We start from the raw sequence: 21635 nt of genomic DNA, 5'->3' as shown, positions 1-21635 counted from the left end.
GGTTTTCAAAATTGCTGTAGCCATAAAATTCTTACCACTCTTCCCTTGTGCTGTCCTTGAAGGGAATCAATAAAGAACACTTGAAATCTGTTTCTAGATGATCGGAAAAGGTAGAACTCCGAACAGTGCCAGTTAGTGGGGTGCTAAGTTAGTTGGCCATCAGGCTGAGGAAATATGGTATCACTGGCTGTTATATTTAAGTCAGTATTATGGTACACATTGGTGGGGGATAATCTATTAATGGTTAGAAATATTGGTCTTGATGAAGTCTGGATTCAGATTCCACTGCTGCTTAGCTGTGTGATATTGGATTAGTTGCTTAACCTAGCAACACTTCAATTTGCTTATCTGTGATATGGGGATACTAATATCAACCACTTCATAAGGTTATTTTATAAAAATGAAGCGACATAGTGCATGTAAAGCTCTTAGCCCTGCATCTGGCACATGATCAACATTCAATAAATATTAGCTAACATTTGTATCATCATATCTCTTAACAGTTTGAATTGATTTCCATTTATACATAGTGTAGAAAACTTATTGTCCAATACAAATCCAAACTACTTTTGATTACTTTAGTTGAAGTTCACCAGGGAGACACCTGAAATCGAAGAAAGATTTGGGTTTGCTTGTTGCAACAAGAGACAGCATGACTTTGGGAACTGTGAGTTATCTCATAAGAGGATTTCAGAAAGAAGTTATTATAAGAGTTGTGTTTGTGTTAGATGAGTCTGCAAAGGGTTTAAGGAAGTAGAGCTTTGCCTAGGAATGTATGCTGTCAGCAAGCAGGGGCAATTCTATGATTGGGCATTTTAATAGCATTTATCAAGAAGGCAAGAGGAATAAAGTGGAAATGAACCTGTAATTGGTAAAGAAGCAGCAGTTACTCATTTAACCAGATATTGTAGTTATCTTTTCTGTGCAGCAAATTATCCCAAAACTTAGCAGCTTGAAACAACCACCAGTTAGTTATCTCTCACTCTTTCTAAGGATCAGATATCCAGGAAAGGATTAGCTGCATAGTTCTGGCTCAAGGTAAAGCTGTCCGCTGGAGCTGCAGTCCTAGAAGACTGGAGCCAAAGTTGAGCTTCCAACTCTTTCAAGTGGCTGTTGACAGAAGGCTCCAGTTCCTGTCTACAGGACTACTCGTGACATGGCATACCCCATTGTGAGGGAGAAGAGAGCACAGAAGGAATAAGGTCGAAAGAGTTTTATGATAGAGTCTTAGAACTACACATTGTCACCTCCACCTGATTCTATTCATTAGAATCAAGTCACTAAGTCCAGCCACCCAAAGGAGGGAAAGCTCTACCTCCTGAGGGGAGGAGGATTCAAAAACTGCGGACATTTTTTTCACACTTCCACATTAGGAAAGTATGATGTTTGGTCACTTTTGTGATTTGAACAATGATCATGTAGGTGGACATGTGTGTTTGCATGCTCTGACATGATTACAGAGTGGCCATGTTTTTCTTAATCCATTATGGTCACACAGCAGATTTGTGTAATGTTGATATTTTAGGAAGTTATTTAAGTTTAACAAAGAACTTGCTGTGAGTGTCAAATCAACTCCTGGATTGATCCAATTTATTTAGGGACTGATTTATTTCTCCATACTGTCCATAATAATTTCAACATTAAGTACTGTGGTCCTAGACACAACAGTATGGCTCACAGACCATTTTCCAGGTATTTCCTTTCTACTTGAGTAACAGAATCTGAGCTTTATTTGGCATACATCTCAAGGCAAGTATCCCCTTCCCTGCTGCTAGTCTAGGTTTCACAGGTGACCTAGTTCTGGTGAAAAGTTGTAAAGGGACATCACCAGGATGCTTTCTAGGAAAGATTGCTTTCCATGAAAAGAAGGAGGCATGTGAATGGGAATGTCCTATTTAGTACTTTTCTGGATTTTTGTGTTTGTTTGAGGATGAGTTGTTTGCAACTGCAGCAGCCATCTTGCTAGCATGAGAGGAAGGAAAAAAGCCAGCCCAAAGTCCTGACATCACTAGGGTCCTAGACCAAGGCCAGCAATCACCAACCTCTGTACGTCTTGCTATTTTGGATTTTTTTAAACACACACACACACACAGAGTTTTATTTTAGAGTATTTCTGTTTCTTGGATGAAAAATTTCTAACTGTCATAAGGAACCTCCTCAAGATAAATTTGATTGTTTGCTTTAGGAATTTTGTATAAAACAATAAAAGAGAATAAAAATTGTTTCTATGAAGAAACAAGAAAGCTGTCACTTTGTATGAGGCACAGTATAACAGAATTACCTATGCACTTTGGGTGTTCTCATCATATTCCTACATAATCCCTGTATGGTATTAAAACATTCCCTATTCACAAAAGTTTAAACTGAGATCTAGATGGGGTTAGTAACTTATTATGGTCAGCTGCTAAGTATCGGAGCCAGAATTCAACTAATGTCTATTAGACTCAGACCCCAAATTTGCTTGCTAGCACTGGCCTGATTTAAAGCAGCACGTGATTAAAGTATTATTCTAGTTGTCTCTCTGGTAAATGACATTGGCTAGCATTCCTTTATAACATCTCTCATCTCTAGTGGAGAAATTGATAAGGAAATATGAGAAGACCAAAACTAGAGGAGCAGTTGAGCTTATAGAAATGCTAAGGGAATTCAAAGGGACTTGAAAAATAGATAAGCTTTAAAATATGAAAAATGCTACTTTTAAATCAAAAGTGACATTACAATTTTAGAGACTAAAACATGATGTTCAAGAAAATGTCTTTCATTGAAAGAATACAAAAATGTGGACTGGTAATTCTTCATAGAGTATGTTTTTGCTGAGAATAAATTAGCCTAGATTTAATGTTTACTCTTCTTTTTGGAAAGTAGAGTTATTTGGAGACAAAAGATTATTGATATAAAAGTTGGTTAAACACTCACAGGAAGCAGTGAGCTAACGTGCAACCTTGAGAATGTATGCTTCTCTCACAGATCTTTGCAATCCTTGGGTCAGGAGATCCCCTCATGAACCCATTCCACGGGGGCCTTCTGATACACAGAGCTGCGTGGAGTCTCAGCAGAGCAGCTGCGCAGGCACACACAGAGATGCAGGATCCTTAGATATTCAAGTTCTCTGGGCTTTCCAGCAAAAGTAGCTGCAACTCCAGTAAAGCGGGAGGTTAGACCCTGGTACATTTCCCTAGAAAAAAGACTGAATCCAGGGGGCTGAGGAGTGACAGTCTGCAGGCCCCATTTCCATGGCACCTCACAGGATAAGACCCACTGCCTTGGAATTCCGGTCAGCCACCAGTAGCAGCATTGCACTGCACTTCCCTGCGATGGAGCTCCCAGGTGTAGGGGCGGGCTGCCATCTTTGCTCTTTGGGCAACTTAGGCATTCCTGTCTTCAAGCTTTGGAGAGTCTGCTTCCCTGGGTGTAGGAGATTTCCTTGGCTCTGTGTTACTCCCAGGTGGGCCGTTGTCCTGCCTTGCTTTTCTCCATTCTTAGTGGGTTAAGTTGTTTCCTTAATTAGTCCCAATGTGCATACCTGGATGCTTCAGTTGAAGGTGTTGTATTTACTTGCCCCTTCTCTTTTTCTCCATGAAAGCCATGCACACTAGCCAGGGACAAAGGTAGTACCCAAGCACAGCACAGCTGCTCTGTGAAAATGTGAACAAACTGTTTTTTTAAGTGAGTTCCCAATCCCATTCCTCCTTATTGGGTGGGAACTCCCAACTGAGGTCTCCAGCCACCTCCTACAAGTATATTTGGGCCAGCAACAGGTATGTACCTCCATGGTACAGAGCTTTCAGAGGAGGGGCAGGCTGCCATCTTTGCCCTTTTGCAGCTTTCACTGGTGATAACTCCAGGTACTGGAAAATCCGAGGAGACTAGAAATAGGAGTAGGCCACCAGCATACTGCAGCAGTCCCACAGAAAAGTGACCAGACTGTTGCTTAGGTGCCTATGCCCATATCTCCTCACTAGGCAGCTCCTTCAGGCCTGGGACCCCAGCCACCCGTTGCCAGAGCTATCAAGCCAGTAGCAATTCAACAACTCCCTGAACAGCATCTCCAGGGGAAACTAAATGCCTTTCTACCACTGCCTCTGCAGTGAAACTGCATTTGCTACCCTTGGACCAATGAAGGAGCAAAGACCATAAGTGCTTTAACCATACCTCCAACAAGCTGCAATTGACCCAAGGAGAGGAGGCCAGTCTGTCTCCCATGGGTCTCACACACCCAGCACTGCTGGGTCACCAGGCAGGGACCCCTGGCTTGGACCCACAGCACAGACCCTCCATCCTGAGATGATTGTACTGAGTAATTACTGACCTGCATCTCTCTGGGTTGGAGCCCCTGGAGACAAGCAAAAGACCCTTGGCCACAACCACTACTAAGATTCTTTACTCTGCTGCCTACAAGTTGGAGAAGGAACATAAACACTGAGATTGTCCCAGAGCTGCAGTGGGCAGCCCAGGAGTGCCAAGCTATGATCAGCCACCAGCACTCAATGGGGAGAGGCACTCACACTTTCAGAGTGCTGAGAGGGAACATACCTGCAACTGTGCAGAAACATAGGGGAGCCACACAGCTGAGCAAGAGTCTACCAACTGATAAGCCTAGGTGACACCTACTGGATCACACCCCAAAGCTTCAACACCAAAAATACCTTGCTAATACACCCCATTCTGAAACCAGAGACAAGAAATCAGCTTCAAATAAAGACCCTGCACAAAGTCTTGGTCTGGTGAAAACATCAAAAAAGAAGTCTATTGACTGCTGTAAAGGAACATCCACAGGCAGAGATGAGAAAGAAAAAAGTCAAGAACTCCAGTAACTCAAATGGCCAGAGTGTTGTATGTCCTCCAAATGACTGTACCAGTTCTCCGACAAAAGTTCTTAACCAGGCTGAACTGGCTGTAATGATTGAAGTAAAACTAAAAATATGGATAGGAAAGAAGACCATCAAGATTCAGAAAGACAGCAAAACCTAATCCAAGGAAAATAAGAATCACCATAAAGTGATACAGGAGCTGAAGGGTAAAACAGCTGGTATAAAAAAGAGCCTGATGGGTCTAAAAGAGCTGAATAACACAATACAAGAATTTCACAATGCAGTCACAAGTATTAATGCAGAATAAATCAAGCTTAGGAAAGGATCTCAGAATCTCACATGAAAATAAAGAAAAAAGAATAAAAATAGAAAGGAATGAACAAAACCTCTCAGAAGTCTCGGATTATGTAAAGAGGTGAAATCCACTAATCACTGTTATCACTGAAAGGGAGGGGGAGAAGCAAACAACTTGGAAAATATATCTCAGGACATTGTCCCTGAAAGCTTCCCCAACCTTGCTAGAGAGGCTAAGAGTCAAATTCAAGAAATGTGGAGAAGTGCAACATTCTACACAGGAAGATCATCCCCAAGACACATAATCATCAGCTTCTCCAAGGCTGAAATAAAAGAAAGAATGTTAAAGACAGGTAGAGAAAAAGGGCAGCTCAACTACAAAGGGAACACCATCAGGCTAACAGCAGACTTCTCAACTGAAACCCTACAGGCCAGAAGAGACTAGAGGCTTAGATTCAACATTCTTAAGGAAAAAAAATCTTTAACCAAGAATTTTTATATCCAGTCAAATAAAGCTTCCTAAGTGAAGGAGGAATAAGATCCTTTGCAAACAAGCAAACGTTGAGGGAGTTTGTTACCACCAGACCTGCCTTATGAGAAATCTCGAAAGGTGCACTAAATATGGAAAGAAAATTCTGCTATCAGCTAATACAAAAACACATATAAACACACAAACCAGTATCACTATCACTATAAAGCAACCACACAAACAAGGCAACATAGTAACCAGCTAACAACACAATGACATGATCCAATCCACACATATCAATACTAACCTTGAATGTAAACAGGCTAAATACCCTACTTAAAAGGCATAGAGTGGCAAGTTAGAGAAAAAAGCAAGACCTAGTAATATGCTGTCCTCAAGAGACCCATTTCACACAAAATGACACCCATAGACTCAAAATAAAGCCTATTTTGAGGGATGGAGAAATATCTACCAAGCAAATGGAAAACAGAAAAAAGCAGGGGTTGCAATCCTAATTTCAGACAAAAGAGACTTCAAACCAACAAAGATTAAAAAAAGACAAGGACATTGCATAATGGTAAAGGGTTCAATTCAATAAGAAGACTTAACTACCCTAAATAGATATGCATCAAACACAGGAGCACTCAGATTCATGAAGCAAGTTCTTAGACACCTACAACAAGACACAGACTCTCATACAATAGTAGTGGGAGATTTCAACACTCTGTTGACAATATTAGACAGATCTTTGAGGCAGAAAATTAGCAGAGATATTCAGGATCTGAACTAAACATTGGACCAAATGGATCTGATACACTTCTACAGAACTCTCCACACCAAAACAACAGAGTATACATTCCTCTTTTGCTATATGGCACATACCCTAAAATTGACCATGTAATTGGACGTAGAACAATCCTTAGCAAATGCAAAAAAAAATCCACATCATACCAAACACACTCTCAGACCACAGTGCAATAAAAACAGAAGTCAAGACTAAGAAAATAATTCAAAACCATGCAATTACATGAAAATTAAACAATGTGCTCCTGAATTATTTTTGGGTAAGTAATGAAATTAGGCAGAAATCAATAAGCTTTTGAAACTAATGAGAACAAAGACACCACATTCCAGAATCTCTGGGACATAACTAAGGCAGTTATGGGAACTAAGGGAAATTCATTGCACTAAATGCCCATATAAAAAAGTCAGAAAGATCTCAAGTTAACAACCTAATATCACAACTGAAAAAAAAAGTCAGAAAGATCTCAAGTTAACAACCTAATATCACAACTGAAAAAATATGTCAGAAAGATCTCAAGTTAACAACCTAATATCACAACTGAAAAAAATTAGAGAAGCAAGAAAAAATCAACCCCCAAACTAGCAGAAGACAAGAAATAACCAAAATCAAACCTTAACTGAAGGAAACTGAGACATGAAAAGCCATTCAAAAGATCAGTGAATCTAAGAGTTTGTTTTTTGAAAAAAAATTAATAAGATAGACCACTAGCTAGAATAACAAAGAAGAAAAGATCCAAATAAACACAATTTGAAATGATGAAGGGAATGTTACCACTGACCCCATGGGACTATAAATAACCATCAGAAACTACAACAAACACCTCTACACACACAAACTAGAAAACCTAGAAGAGATGGATAAATTCCTGGACACATACACTCTCCCAAGACTGAACTAGGAAGAAATTGATTTCCTAAACAGACCGACGACGAGTTCTAAAATTGAATTAGTAATAAATATCTGACTAACCAAAATAAAACCTAGGACCTGATGGATTCACAAATTCCACCAGATGTGCAAAGAAGAGCTGTTATCATTCCAAAAAATTGAGGAGACAGGACTCCTCCCCAACTCATTCTATGAGGCCAGCATTATTCTGATACCAAAAACTGTCATAGACACAACAAGAAAAGAAAACTTCAGGCCAATATACTTGATTGATATCAATGCAAAAATCTTCAACAAAATACTTGCAAATCGAATCCAGCAGCACATCAAACAGCTAATCCACCATGATCAAGTAGGCTTAATCCCTGGGATACCCAAGGTTGGTTCAACATATGCAAATCAATAAATGTGATTCATCACATAAACAGAACTAAAGAAAAAACACATTTTTATCTCAGTAGATGCAGAAAAGGCTTTTGATAAAATTCAACATGACTTCATGTTAAAACTCTCAATAAACTAGGTACTGAAGGGATGTACTTCAAAATAATAAGAGCCATTTATGACAAGCTCACACCCAACATTATACTGAATAGGCAAAAGCTGGAACCATTCCCCTTGAACACCAGCACAAGACAAGGATGCCCTCTTTCACCACTCCTATTCAACATAGTATTGGAAGTCCTAGCCACAGTAATTGGGCAAGAAAAGAAATAAAAGGCATCCAAATAGGAAGAGAGGAAGTCAAGCTATCTGTTTACAGATGACATAATTCTATATCTAAGAAAATCCCATAGTCTCAGCCCAAAAGCTCCTTCAGTTGATAAACAACTTCAGCAAAGTCACAGGATACAAAATTAATGTGCAAAAATCACTAGCATTCCTATATACCAACAATAACCAAGCTAAGAGTGAAATCAGAAAGGAATCTCACTCACAATTGCCACAAAAAGAATAAAATACATAGGAATACAGCTAACCAGGGAGGTGAAAGATGTCCACAATGAGAATTACAAAACACTGCTCAAAGAAATCAGAGATAACACAAACAAATGGAAAAAACATTCCATGTTCATGGACAGGAAAAATTAATATCATTGAAATGGCCATATCGCCTAAACCAATTTACAGATTCAATGCTATTCTTATCAATCTACCAGACATTCTTCAACTAGAAAAAAATATTTTAAAATTTACATGGAACCAAAAAACAACCTGAATAGCCAACACAATCCTAAGGGGGAAAAAAAAAACAAAAACAAATAAACAAACAAACAAACAGAAAAACAAAGCTGGAGGACTCATGTTACCTAACTTCAAACTATACTACAGGGTGACAGTAACCAAAATAGCATGGTATTGATACAAAAACAGGCACATAGACCAATGGAACAGAATAGAGAACCCAGATATAAAGCTGTGCATCTATGACCACCTGATCTTCAACAAAAACAAGCAATGGGGAAAAGTTTCCCTATTCAATAAATGGTACTGGGATAACTGGCCAGCCATATGCAGAAAATTAAAACTGGACCCCTTCCTTACGCCATATATAAAAATTAACTCAAGATGAATTAAAGACTCAAATGTAAAACTCAAAACTATAAAAACTCTGGAAGACAACCTAGGCAATACCATCCTGGACATAGGAATGGGCAAAGATTTTATGACAAAGGCACTAAAAGCAATTGCAACATAAGCAAAAACTGACAAATGGAATCTAATTAAACTCAAGAGCTTCAGCACAGCAAAAGATACTATCAACAGAATACAAAAACAACCTATAGAATGGGAGAAAATAGTTACAAACTGTGCATCTGACAAAGATCTAATATCCAGTGTCCATAAGAAACTTAAACAAATTTACAAGATAAAAACAAACAACCCCATTAAAAAGTGGGCAAAAAGCATGAACAGACACTTCTCAAAAGAAGACATACATGTGGCCAACAATCATGTGGAAAAAGTTCAACATCACTGATCATTAGAAAAATGCAAATTGAAACCACAATGAGATACAATCTCATACCAGTCAGAATGGCTACTATAAAAAAGTAAAGAAAAAAAAAAAAGAAACAGATGCTGGCGAGGTTGTGGAGAAAAGGCAATGCTTATACACTCTTGGCGGGAGTGTAAATTAGCTCAACCTTTGTGGAAGACAGTGTGGTGATTCCTCAAAAACCTAAAGTCAGAACTATCATTTTACCCAGCAATCCCATTACTGGGTATATACCCAAAGCAATATAGATTGTTCTATATAGAGACATATGCACACACATGTTCGTTGCAGCACATTTCACAATAGCAAAGACATGATATCAACCTAAATGCCCATCAGTGGTAGACTGGATAAAGAAAATGTGGTATATATACACCATGGAATACTATGCAACCATAAAAAAGGAATGAGATTAGTCTTTTGCAGGAACATGGATGGGGCTGGAGGCTATTTTCCTCAGTAAACTAACACAGGAACAGAAAACCAACTACTGCATGTTCTCACTTGTAAGTGGGAGGTAAATGATGAGCATGAACACAAGGAAACAACAGATACTGGGCTGTTCTTGAGAGTGAAGGTTGGGAGGAGGGAGAAGAGCAGCAAAGATAACTATTGAGTACTGGCTTAATTCTCAGGTGACTAAATAATCTGTACAACAAACCTCCATGAAATGAGTTTACCTATGTAACAAACCTTCACATGTACCCCTGAACCTAAAGTAAGCGTTAAAAATAATGAGCAGAATTTTATAATTGTTTTGAGATAATTATCTTTGGCTACAAAGATTAATAACAAAGGTGATGCCAGTCTGAGTTTGGACAGGCAGTTAGTTGCTGGGCAGATATCCTCACAGAAGTATTTTTAAGGTTGTGATGACCTTTCTGCATCATTGTGGTTTCTGTAGAGTCTTTTGTGGGAGTTTTTGTTATCTGGCATATTAGTGTGAGAAGCCTCTCTTCATAGCCCTCCCCATCTCTATTTGTCAGGGGTTTTTGTGTTTATTTGTTTGTTTTAAACATACATGATTCCATTTTGATTCTGATCACTTTCATATTTCTCTTTTTGATTAAGAATGTTCTCTGAAGGTATCACAGATCAATCATCCTATAGTTAGGTTTTGATTGTCCTTTAGTACCCAAATGAACCTGTGCTGAGTTGCTGGTCTGTTCCACATTGGAGAGAGTGATTGGCAACTAAGAGTCAATGTCAAACTCCATTTAGCAACATTTCAGCAATAAGGGAAATTTGAATGGACAGCTCTCCAGCCACTCCTCAGGTGGCTCTTCTCTTTTAAAGATCGGATTATATGGGGATGAAAGACTATGGAAAAAAAAAGATTGTGGAGAATCTATTATATTCTAAGCCTATTGGAACAGAAACTGTCTCAGAATCATTTTAGTATCTGACCCCACCACCAGTATCCCGGCACCTAGGCCCACAGTAGAAACTAATAAAAAATCTCGTTGAATGAATAAAAGATTTATTGCCTGATTAAGTAAATGAATGATCACTCACACTTGTGACATTTGTAACTTTTAGGAGATCCTGTGAACTGAGTTTCCCAGACTCCAGTTCGATTCAGTCAGTTCTCTTCTTTCTCAAAGCCCAGCCAAGCCTTCTTGATCTCATTCTGATCCTTCACACTGGAGGACTAGTCAAGCAGTTAATCACAGTTGGTGGTTTCTTCAGCTGCAAAAGGAACTGTCATTCTCACTGTGACTCAGCTCTTTTCCACTGCTTGTAGGAATTGCTGTTTGTTGAATAAATCTGGTCCAGTTTGACAAGAAAGGTCTCCTAGGAAGTGTTAAAATAAATAAGGTCTTGGTAAGGTGTCTCCTAGACATGTGAAATAAACAAAACAAAAAAAAACTTCATAAAAAGAATTGTTTGGTTAATGGGCTATCCTTTGATTAAAATAGTAAGCATTTGGCTGGGCGCGGTGGCTCATGCCTGTAATCCCAGCACTTTGGGAGGCCGAGGTGAGTGGATCACAAGGTCAGGAGTTCGAGACCAGCCTGGCCAAGATGGTGAAACCCCCGTCTCTACTAAAAATAAAAAATTAGCCGGGCATGGTGGCATGCACCTATAGTCCCAGCTACTCAGGAGGCTGAGGCAGGAGAATCCCTTGAACCCAGGAGGTGGTGGATGCAGTGAGCTGAGATCACGCCACTGCACTCTAGCCTGGGCGATAGAGCAAGACTCCATCTCAAAAAAAAAAAAAAAAATTGTAAGCATTTGATTTAAAACTGGCTGGTAGAACTTTCACTTACTAAGTAGTTTACATTCAGGTATCAGTATTGTCTTTGAAGTGTAAGAAGGTGGTCATCTTTTTGCTGTATGCTTAAAAGGATTTGTGAGTGAGTGTTGGCTGGAGTGCCCAGACTCTGACTCTATATGGAGAGTCACCCTTGCAGTACTTGGGCAGCCCCATGTCTAAATACTTTGTTCCTTTCAATATGATTATGTTTCCCTGCCTCTTCATGACTGGCCCCCTTCTTGGGATGTTACAGAACTACCCTCAGTTGCCCAATGAGTCACTGATGTAACAGAATGTGTACCTGCCCTTACAGTGTCTTCCAGGACCCACTTTCTCAGGTCCTGTGTTTTTCTGGATACATTTGGTACTCCTATACACACACTTTCTTCACTCCTCCTTGTTGACCCTGCCTGGAGAGGAGAGATCCTATAATATACCTTTCCGTTAGAGATCCCTTTTGTGTTCATTTCATAGGGCCGCCATAACAAGGTACACAAACTTGGTAGCTTAAAATAACTGAAATTTGTTCTCTCGTAGTTTCTGAACACCAGAAGTCCAAAATCAAAGTGTTATCAGGATTGGATACTCCTGGAGTCTCTGAGACAGACTCTGTTCCATGCCTTTCCTCTAGCTTCTGGTAGTTCCCAGCAATCTTTGGCATCCTTTGGCTTGTGGATGTATCACTCCAATCTCTGCCTCTGTGGTCACGTGCTGTTCTCCTCTGTGTTCCTCTTTGCATCTTCACCTAGCCTTCATATAAGGACACTAATCTTCGAATTTAGAGCTCACTCTAATTCAATATGACCTCAACTACTTACATTACATCTGCAAGGACCCTATTCTCAAAAAAGGCCACATTCTGAGGTTCTGGCATACATGAATTTTGGAGGAACACTATTCAATCCAATACACCTCCTTTCTTCCCAGCCGGGTCTTACAAGAGCACAAGGCATCATTCGAGCTTTCTTGAGATTTTGCCCACACCCTAAGCCTATATATATATGTGCAAGCCCATTTATCTAAAGAGAAAAGAACTAGAAAGCTAGGCTTTCGTCATTTGAATGCACATTTAAGAGTGGCAGCTCAGAGAAAATAATATGCATATAAATTATTCAAAGCTTGCCTGGTGGTATCCTAATAAGGGTAGTTACCTTGCAGTGGGGAGGCTTATCACTGATCTTCAGTAATGATAAAAAAAGCTAACACTTGTTGATCATAAACAGGTTTTTAGGGACTATTTCAAGCCTTTCATAAATGTTAATCTCATTAAATCTTTGTAACAGTTTTGTGAAAGAAGTACTAAATTGGTATTATCCTCATTTTACAGGTGAAGAAATTGAGACTTGCAGAAATTAGTTTATCAAAGGTAACAATATTCTTAAATGGATGTCAGAGTCCAGAGATGAAACTTTTAAACACTTCAATGTGGTCTTCTTATAAAAAATACATTGTCTTCTCCATTTGGCAGATGAGAAAAAAATGTGGGTACAAGAAATTAAGTCATTTGTCTGAAGTGTTATAGCTGATACATCTGAAATGAAAATCCTGATCTGTTTTCCCTTAAATCTAAATTCTTTTTATAGCACCTGACTGCAAGTTTGTTTCTACAGGGGCCCAGGTGATGACAGCAATGGAGGAAAGCAGGTAGCTGGCTCTTAGAGGATTCAGCAGATCAAAAAAAAAGGACGTTGAACCATGAGTAATGACCTCAATGGTTTGTCCAAGAGTTTGCTAAACCCACACTGGCCTGACTATGCCTGAGTTTGAATTTGGGAGCCCTTTCTTTCCTTTTGATGCTGAGATTCTGTGAGCAAGACACTGCCTTCAGCTCCATGGATGTCCTCAGAGGACACAGAAACTCCCATATAGGGGGCTTCATGATGATAATACTGACTATACTGATACTTAACGTAAACTACTTAGTAAATGAAAGTTCTACCAGGCAGAACTTTTAAATACTTAAAATTGTAAGTATTTAAACCTAATACTTATAATTTTAATGAAGGGATACTCCATTACTTGATTAAATGATGATGGCTCAACTTAGAACTTGGTGTTAGGATTCAGACCACTTGCTGGTTTCCAGCTCATTTCCTTTCCTCTTTTTTTCCTTTTTCCTTCTTCTTGTGTATCCCCTTTGTTCAACTATTTTATAAATATTTCCACAATCCACCAATAGGTTTCATGTCACCCATGTAGCATATCATTTCCCCTTTGAGAATACCTTGAGGTTTATTTTAAACTGTGTCTCAGTCTCTTTCTCTAAAATGAACAATATCATCTGCTTTGTAAGAGTTTTATAATCAAATGAGATAATTATTTAGTAATCTAAGAAACATTAGCTATGATTAATTGAAGGAACATTGAGTTAAAAAGAGAAAGATATAGAGCATAATTTAACCAACGTAATTTCTAGCAAATTATAGACCATAATTTCAGATAAAAGGAGGTTACCTACTCTCCTTACACAATGGCACAAATTTGGCCAGATCTCTGACTTTCAAGCATGTTTGATATAAAATATCCTGTTCTACTTTTTTCATAAAGCACTGAAATATTTCAGAAATTCTTCCATTTCAGTGTCCAAGTTACATTTCCAACACTCGGTCTCGAATATGGAAGTGACATCAACAACAACAATGCCAAAGCCCTTTACTAGTCTATGCATTGATTTTTAATTTATTTAATTAATTCACCATAGTTTAGGCGGAGTTAAACCTTTTTATTTTAAAATTAGAAGTTCTTCATTTTGAAGAAATCCAGGACAAACCACAGCTTCTTGTCAGTTTAGACCTCTCTTACACAATTATAGCTCTGACCTCAATTTAGCCACCAGCTTCCTCATAGTTATATAATTCCTGGTCTCGTCCTCAGTCAGCACTGTCATAAGACTCAATCTTGTCATAAAACTTCATTCCTAGGACCAAAAAATATATATATATATATATACAAGGCCACAGTGTTGTCTCACCATAGTTCTTCAACAATGTCCAGGGCTCTTTCCTCCAGAGGTGTGTTTAGCTGAGCAACCTCAGATTTCATATCAGACAGGCACCTACTCCTTAAGGTTCAATTGGGCTCTTCCTTTTGCTTTTATCCCTTAGAATAAATGCACATTTTATACTCATACATTTCCATTTTTTCCAGGCAAATTATAGAAGAAGTGAGAGAGCACACCTATGTTATCTGAGAGGAAACTGGCAAAGACAAGCCAACCCTTTGAGGATGCTATGCTTTACCTCGATAATGACACAAAAAGTGAGAGGATGCAGTGCCAGTCTTGGAAGGACAGAAAGTACAGGGGCATATCTCACAAAGCATAGTCTTTGGAATGAACTAGGGTGATCTAATGCATGGTTTTGAGCTGTGTTTCTTAAACTATCCGTGATGAAGACCCATTCTATTCCTCCTCCAGTCCATCATGGACTGATCCTTTTATAAAATATAATAAAAATGGGTTACTAGAAAAACAAAATGAAAAGCAAAATACTAGTCCATATTTATGACATTTAACAGATATAAACTTAATTTGTCAAGTTTCTATAGAGGTTTCTAAACACTCTTAGTTTTGAGGTCCATCTCCTCATGGACCACTCATAATCAGAGGGTTGATGCTGGGCTAGGACCACGCTTTGGGTGGCACTGCTAGTATGGAAGAATAGTGGTCCCAGATAGGCTTCACACTGGGTCACTTGGGAAGATGTCCCAAAACTTGTGTTTATTGAAAGGGGAATCATGTGGATGTTGTTCTGGTATTGTGTTTTGTAACGGCTTCTCAATTCTTTCTAATGTGCAGTGAAGTTGAAAAACATTGCTCCAGAATAACAGGCCTTGTTGTTATTTAAGCTTCATTTCTGTCCATTACTGACAAACAGCCAGATCTACATAAAGAATAATAACCCTGAAGGTACAGACAGCTTAGACATTCTATCCCTGTCCAGCTAAATTACATAAATAAAATTCTAGCTTTTATTTTTTAGAGATAGCCCTGGCAGTCATTAAAAAAAAAAAAAACTCTTAAGGAATTTCTTTAAGACAAAATGACATTCTTTGCTCTGATATCAGCATTAATTGACCATTTGATTTAAATTTGTTTCCTGTGTGAATTTACCAGAAGGAGGTACATTTTACAGTATGGTACACATGGACCTGTGTGTAAAACCAGACTTCATTTTACTACCTGTGGGAACAGGGGCAAGTTATCTAAAATCTCTGACTTCAGTTTCTTTTTTATTAAGTTCAGGAATACATGTGCAGGTTTGTTACATAGGTAAACATGTGTCATGGGGTGGTATTGTGCAGATTATTTCATCACTCAGTTATTAAGCCTAGTACCCACTAGTTATTTTTCCTGATCGTCTCCCTCCTCCCACCCTCTACCCTCTCGTAAACCCCAGTGTGTGTTCTTCCCCTCTACGTGTCCATGTGTTCTCATCATTTAGCTCCCACTTATAAGTGAGAACATGCGGCATTTGGTTTTCTGTTCCTGCATTAGTTTGCTAAGGATAATGGCCTCCAGCTCTATCCATGTCACAGCAAAGAACATAATCTCATTCATTATAATGGCTGCATAGTATTCCATGGTGTGTACGTACCACATTTTCTTTATCTAGTCTACCATTAATGGACATTTAGGTTGATTCCATGTCTTTGCTATTGTGAATGGTGCTACAGTAAACATACATGTGTATGTGTCTTTATAATAGAACAATTTATATTCCTTTGGGTATATACTCAGTAATGGGATTGCTGGGTCGAATGTCAGTTCTGTCTTTAGGTCTTTGAGGAACCACCACACTGTTTTCTGCAGTGGCTGAACTAATTTACATTCCCACCAACAGTGTATAAGCATTCCTTTTTCTCCAGAACCTCGCCAACATCTGTTATTTTTTGACTTTTTAATAACGGCTATTCCGACTAGTGTGAGATGGTATCTCATTGTGGTTTTGATTTGCATTTCTCTAATGATCAGTGACGTTGAGTTTTTTTCATATGATTGCTGGCCACATGTATGTCTTCTTTTGACAAATGTCTGTTCATATTCTTTGCCCACTTTTTAATGGTGTTTTTTTCCTTGTAACTTTAAGCTTCTTATAATGCTGTATATTAGATTTTTGTCAGATGCATAATTTGTAAAAGTTTTCTCCCATTCTATAGGTTGTCTGTGTACTCTGTTGATAGTTTCTTTTGCTGTGCAGAAGCTCTTGAGTTTAATTAGATACCATTTGTCAATTTTTGCTTTTGTTGCAATTACTTTTTGCATCTTCCTCATGAAATCTTTGCCTGTGCCTATGTCCTGAATGATACTGCCTAGATTGTTTTCCAGAGCTTTTATACTCTTGGGTTTTACATTTAAGTCTTTAATCCATCTTGACTTAATTTTTCTACGTGGCTTAAGGAAGGGGCCTAGTTTTAATTTTCTGCATATGCCTAGCCTGTTATTCCAGCACCATTTATTGAATAGGGAATTCTTTCCCTATTGCTTGTTTTTGTCAGGTTTATTGAAGATCAGATAATCGTAGGTGTGTGGTCTTGTTTCTGGGTTCTCTGCTCTGTTCCAGTGGTCTATGTGTCTGTTTTTGTACCAGTACCATGCTTTTTTGGTTATCGTGGCCCTGTAGTATAGTTTGAAATTGAGTAGCAGGATGCCTCTAGCTTTATTCTTTTTGCTTAGAGTTGCCTTGGCTATTTGGGCTCTTTTTTGGTTCAATATGAATTTTAAAATAGTTTTCTCTAGTTCTGTGAATAATGTCATTGGTAGTTTAATGGGAATAGCATTGACTGTATAAATTGCTTTGGGCACTATGGCAATTTTAATGATACTGATTTTTCCTATCCATGAACACGGAATATTTTTCCATTTGTTTATGTCATCTATGATTTCTTTGAGCAGTGGTTTTTAGTTCTCTGCATAGAGATCTTTCACCTCCCTTGTTAGCTCTATTCCTAGGTATTTTTTTCTTTTTGTGGCAACTGTGAATGAGAGCTCATTTGTGATTTCGCTCTCATCTCATCTTGATTGTTGTTGGTGTACAGTTGCTAACGATTTTTGTGCATTAATTTTGTATCCTGGGACTTTACCAAAGTTGCTTATTGGCTTAAAAAGCTTTTGGGCTAAGATGATAGGGTTTCCTAGATATAGGATCATTTCATCTGCAAGCAGGGAGAGTCCAGTTTCTTAAATGCCTTCCTCAAACTACATTTTACTACCTGTGGGACCAAGAGGAAGTTACCTAAAATCTCTGAGCCCTTGTTTCTTAAATGCGTTCCTCAAAGGATCATTGTGAGTTTTCAATAAAATAACCCACAAAAATTGATTATATTTTAGTGTCTGGCAGGTAGTAGGATTACTCAAATATTAACCCTCACTCATTTCCAAGGCTGACATCTATCCGATATGCCCTGAAATGGCAAGTCAGCTGGCATCTATTAAACTAAGTTGTGGATCTACTGATTGATCAATGTGCATATATTTTGGGTTGACAAATATTTTGAATATTTTGAATATTACATCTACCAATCATGTTTCTTATGCAGAATCTGTTCAAAGTTATAGTGCCAGACATTATATATTAACAAATTGGTACCTTGTTTATCAATTTTTCATGTACATGGTTAATGTGAATCAGATTCCAGAATCTAATCAAAATCAGATTCCAGAATCTAATCAAACTCAGAATCTAATCAAAATCAGGCTTTCAAACTTACAGAGCTGAGAATTTTTTTAGACCCAAGATAACCTCATCATACTATAAGAATCCCAAGGAGAGGAGATTCAATATTATCCTGGATCTTCCTTTAACCACCTTGGAAACAATATGAAACTCATGGAGCACCTGGCTGGAGAGCAACAGTAGAAATACCTGGTTCACTGTGAGAGCAGCATTCCCTTTGTTCTCGGAAGGCCCAGACAGCAGTGAAACTTTCACCAGTTCAATAAGATGAAAGAGAAAGGTTAATAAGTTAATGAGTGTTGTGGTTTTTATCACATTTTTCATTTGTATTAGGTTAATAATTGCAGTTTTTATATTAAAAGTAATGGATTACTTTTGTACCAACCTGTTAGCAAATTGTTTGTGCCTCCTCTTCCTCTCTTTTACCTTCCTCCCCCATTCTTGCAAATACTCTACATTTCAAGGTTCATGTGATATAATTATATTTGAAGACTTAGACTTCCAAAGACCTTCCAGTTCACCTCCTGGGATATGTTGATCCACGTTTGGATCCATTCTGGCTTCCGATCTCTAGCAGCCAGAAATAGCAACTCACTGGGGTGAATGAAGGAAGTCACAATGACCTCTGTTGGTCGCAGCCTAGATGTGTACTCTTCACTATCCCTTGCATTTCCAATGATCAGTTCTTATTTTTCATGTCTTAGGTAATACTGAAGTTAGTCTAACCTCTCCCACAATGCAGGAGTTTGGTCTGTATTGTTACTTGCAGATGGTTGTGACCTTTTCATGATAAGCAGCTCAAAACCTTCATAAGTTAATCTATTTAAGATTAGAAATCTCTTCTCCATATAGATACCAAGTTAGTCTTAAGAGTTTCACTCATGTTTCTACCTCCAGGCTTTAGAAAATACAAGGGGGTACTTCCTCCTTCCTACAGAAACCCTGAGGAACCTCTTTTTTCCAAATAAAGGCTTGCCAATATGAAACAGGTTAAAGCAAAACTTCAAGAGTTGAGGGTGTGTGTGGTGGGGAGTCACTGAGCTTTCTTCCAGGCTTGCCCCGACCACACTGCTGCAGCGTGAAGAAAGGTAATAAGTATGTGCAAAGGTCTGCAATGAAGAATTGGTCCAAGACCACTTCTGGTGCTACCATACCATTCCAGGTGCCGACTCTATATTTCAATGACATGAGTCCTGAGGGGACCTCCGGAAACAGATGCAAAAAGAGGACATTTAACTTGACTTAATGAGATACTGAACACCTCCCAGAGCCATGTCTGTCTTCTTCGCAAGGTTGTGCCTCCCACTTCCACTTTTTAGGCACACTCTCTTTCTAGTTGCTGCATTTTGATGCCAGTCCTTCCCTGCCAGAAACAGCCCTTAGGCTAAGTCTCTGTAAAGAACTGCTAGGTCTTAGCACCTTGGGGTCATTTTCAACATATCTTTAGTCGCATACATCACAAAACTGATTCTCCTGTGTTTTTTATTTTATTTTTTTTAGTGGGGGGCGGGGGTGGGAGATAATGAGTAGAAAAAAAAAAAAAAAAAACGGGTTTATTTTTTTCACAATCCTTGACATTCTTGAAATGAAATTCCCATCAGCCAGCACACTGATTTCATAAGCTGAGTGAAATGGAGAGTTTATGTGGAGCTGATGTGAAGCCCTCACCTTGTGAAAAATCTGCTTTGGATTCTTTTCTTGAGTAGGGTGTGTGTGCAGAAGCAAATTTTCTGAAACTACTAGGCACGATCTCACATGGCAGTTCTGAAAGCTGACACAGTGTGCCTGAACAAGGATTAGCAAAAGCGTGACAAATCTGGGCAGAGCTGCAGAGGCCCGATCTCTGCCCTACTCCTGGCACAGCCTCATTCCCAGTTGACTTGGCAGAGTTGATGGTATGAAAGAATGAGTTTCAGCTTGCATCTAGCCATAGGATTTACCACCTGAGTTTTCAGTGTTGGAGAAAGAAAATTTTAGAGACAATGGCAAGAATAAAACCCCACCCTCAAGGTTTGGAGTTTACTAAGGTGGAATGTAAGTGAGCAGCATTCACCCTAATACTGGGTGACTAGTTATATGCCACTCAGTAAGTACAATTGCATAACTATTTATGCTATTGAGAATGATTTAGCAATAAACAGAGATCCTTTCTTCCCTTCTTAACCTTAGGGAAATACCTATTTAATTTTCTGTTACTGAGTGTTTGACAGTTTAATAAGCACTTCCACACTTGTGCTTTACAGCAAGCCCTGAAGTGGGTATTATTTCCTCCCTTTGTGAAGGTTGGAGCATTTAGTTTTCTCACCATAAGTGCCTACCAGTCCCTACTGGAGCAGATACCTAACTCTTCTGACTGTAGTGACTCTTTCACTTCTCTGCTGTCATTATGAGACTGGAGTGAGAACATTTCTGGACAGAGTCCGTAACAGAAAGCTGCTACCGAAGGGCGAAGGAGCAAGGCTGTGGGAGAGTAGTGCTGATAATATGACCCTGTAAGCTTCCCACACTCACAGACTCCCACACTTACAGTGATGCAGAGTGTGGAAAGGGTGACCAACTAGTCTCCATTTGCCTGGGACTCTCCTGGTTTGGGAACTGAAAATCTTGCATCCTGGGAACTCCCTCAATTCTGTGCACACCAATGGCTGGTCATCCCCTGTGTGGATCGTATTTTGCCTCTTTGGTTTCATCTAAATTTCTGGTAGCACTTCCAGGTTCAAAAGACTTAGTTCTCAAACTCTTAGGAAATTCTGGTGGCTTCCAGGACCTCACAGTCAATTGTTGCAAGACAGTTTTACTGAGGCAGGACTCCAAGATATTTGGTCTCAAGTGGTTACATATTTAAATATTTGAGCAACCAATCCATAATAATAATAATAATAATCCAAGCAGCCAACTGCGGTCAAGTTAATAATAATGACATCTGCTACTGATTATGAGCCAGGCAGTATACTTCAGTGCTTTCCGACCCTCACCACCAATCCTCAGGACATCCATGCAACGTGGCTATTCATTAGTCTCATTTTATGAATATGAAAACTGAAGTCATACATATTCAAGCAAGGCTCCAGGTCCTGAACCAAGTGGATCTAATTCCAAAGCCCATATTCCTGTAGTACACTTTTCAAAGTTCCTCTAAGTTCCCCTGTATCTTGATCTGAGGAAATTACAGTTGCATGGGTGTTTTGAGGTAATCATTAAAGGCTTTTGTAAACTTTGGGAGTAGGACCAGGCTCACGGTAACTAGGAGATTGAGTACCCTGAGAGTTCCCCAGAATTTCATAGAAATATGGTGTTTAGAAGAAAGAGTCATCTGGTAAACCCTTTAAACCTAAAATTAAGACTTAGCTGCTATATATTCAAACTGACCAATTTTTTTTATTACCTTCCAAGATTCAGCTTTTGGTACTTTATCATCCAGTCAAGTGGAGACTTGAT

This window comes from Trachypithecus francoisi, unplaced genomic scaffold (assembly GCF_009764315.1).
Source record: "Trachypithecus francoisi isolate TF-2019V2 unplaced genomic scaffold, Tfra_2.0 Contig01566, whole genome shotgun sequence".
Lineage (NCBI taxonomy): Eukaryota > Metazoa > Chordata > Mammalia > Primates > Cercopithecidae > Trachypithecus > Trachypithecus francoisi.
The sequence above is the reverse complement of the archived record's forward strand: the minus strand, read 5'-3'. Positions refer to the sequence as shown.